This window comes from Myotis brandtii, unplaced genomic scaffold (genome assembly GCF_000412655.1).
Source record: "Myotis brandtii unplaced genomic scaffold, ASM41265v1 scaffold450, whole genome shotgun sequence".
NCBI classification, from domain to species: Eukaryota; Metazoa; Chordata; class Mammalia; order Chiroptera; family Vespertilionidae; genus Myotis; species Myotis brandtii.
Window position 1 is genome coordinate 356,619 of NW_005367210.1, and position 2,694 is coordinate 359,312.

Genomic DNA, 2,694 nt, shown 5'->3' on the forward strand with positions numbered 1-2,694 from the left:
TGCAAAGGAGCTGAATTCAGAATATAAGCATTCACAGTAAGACCTAGTAACTCATTAAGCTACTGCTTGTGTAAAATTATAGGATTTTTAAGACATTATAATCCTAACATATCACTGAGGATTCTGTTTTTATTCCCATCTACAAAATTTACAACATTCTTATTTTAAGAGGCAAAACACTCAAGCATTTCTATAAAACGAACCAGCATGTATGGAGTAACAAATAACATTCGAGCCCTCTGTGAATTTTATTTCTCCACCTTTAAACCAGAAAAGGATCAAAGAGTCAATGTAACATAAATAACATAGGAACAGTGGGAAGTCTTCCAATGAAGGGAAGTATTGTAAGGAAACCCAAGCAGTTTGATATGAATTAATATAGTTCTAACTCAAACACTTGACCAAAGTCTGAAGTCCAGTATTGTCTCCAATAATCCTATAAAATAAAAGGGTAATATGCAAATCGATCAAATGTTGGAAGGACCGGTTGCTATGACATGCACTGACCACCAGGGGACAGATGCTTAATGCAGGAGCTGCCCCCAGCCTGCAGGCCCTGATTGGGGTCTACGGGCCAACCTCTCGGTCCCTTACCCTGGATGGCAGGCTCCAATTGCCCAATGGCAACTGGGGAACTGGGGTAGGTAGCGGCGGACTCCGGTGGTGCCAGGCCAAGGCCCCCACCCCGCACACAGAGGGCGACCTGTGGCAGGGGGGCGGCCAGCAAGCCAGTGGGAACGGCCAACCTCTCGATCCCTCCTCCAGGCCAGCAGGCTCCGATTGCCCGATGGTGAGTGGTTCCGGGGTGGGTAGTAGTGGGGGGCGGGGCCAGCTGCTGGGGAAGATGGCCCTGATCGCAAGCCAGGCCTAGGAACCATACCTGTGCATGAATTTCGTGTGGGTGGAGGGGGGCTGTGCTTCAGCCCGGCCTGTGCCCTCTCACAGACTAGGAGCGCTCGGGGGATATCCGACTGATGGCTGCGGGGAGCAGGCCTAAGCCACAGTCTGGCCTCCCTCTGTGGGAGGCGACCTGCGGGCTGATAGGGATATGGCGCCGGCCAGCAAGAGACGGCCCCCGCCTCCCCCCATCACTGTCCCCTCCCTCTGCCTGCTGGCACCCACCTTGGCCGGCCTGGCACCACCTGCTCGCCGGCCCTGCCCCCTGGTCGTTCGGCCTTTCAGTCAATTTGCATATTAGGCTTTTATTATATAGGATTATATAGGATGATGGGCAAAGATATCACTGTGTATATTTTTACCAGGCAACAAAAACAAAATAAAGTCACAACTGACACTTTATTCCACTGGCCACAACTCTCTGGAACTAAAAGAAAATTTCATGAGACCTAGAGTAACTTAAATATAATCCAGCATTTACATATGTAATAATTACTGCTATCATTTAAATGCCTCTAGTAGCCTGGCCTGGTATGAGATGCACACTCCCATTTTAGAAATAAACATGTCCAGAGGTTAAACCTGCCAAGTCATAGGACTACTAAGTGGCTGAGGCCAGATCTGAACCCCTCTGCTCAGGAAGAAAAATTCCAAGGCAGACGGCTATTTGTTTTCATGTTATATAGTCATAAATACACAGAACATGTTAACTACTTTAAACTACTGATAAAGACAGGTTCCTTCTCTATCTAAGGAGTGTATTATTTAAGAATACAAAGTAAATAAGAAAGCAAATTAGTGCATTACCTAAGAGAACAGGGCATACAGAAGATGTCAACGCATCAATTCTTCAAACATATCCCTAACATACAATGCATAAGTAATTCCCAAACTATAATTAAAGGACCACTGACAAATAAGACCTCTAATCCAGGTTCACAAGTCTATAAGGCGAGCAAACTTTGAACGTACCCCAAGTCTGAGATGGGATTCCCTTCTCTATCTAGAAGCAAGAGAATCCTATATTCATGAAGACTAAAGAACCATTCTCACAATTTTCACTGTATATGAGTAACTGAGGCATCTACACCAAGCTTGAGTTACATACCAACCCACCTATCAACAGCAACAATTCAGTACCTCACCCATTAAGTGGGCCAGACCAGAAACAGGAAGTACAGGTCAAAAGTCCTCATTAAAAAATAAGAACTACTGGCAGCAGAAAATGAAAATAAAGAATAAAGAGCAGCAGCACTGACATTGAACACATTGATTTCACTGACAGAAAAGGGAAAGAACTCATATTAGTCAGGTGCCCAGAATTTCATAAATTATCTCCTTTAATCCTCATAGTAACCCTGAGATAAATTTATCTGCTTCTTTAGTTATTAACCCTCACAAGTACTACTAACCCCCATTTTACAGGTTAATAATTAAGTTGTTCAAGGTAGTTATCTAAATTGTTTAGATGACAAAAATCTAGGCTTGAGAGATGTAAAGTAACAGTCCCCAGACTTGGTCTGTCTCATTCCAACAATCCTGTTGCTCCCCGACAAGCAATGTTCAAGAATGAGAAAGTCTGAACTCCCCACCCCCAAATTTCTGTAGCTATTTCAGAAACTACACAATTGAACTTTCCACAAGTCTGAGGAAAGCCAACAGAAATTTTCATAAGAAAACATATCAGAAAGCTACTAAATTGTAGAATGATATATGCATCATTACATAATGTCCTCAGTTGTAGGCTTGAGGATAGAGACAATCTAGACATCCTTAGCACAGCATCTATCTGAAATG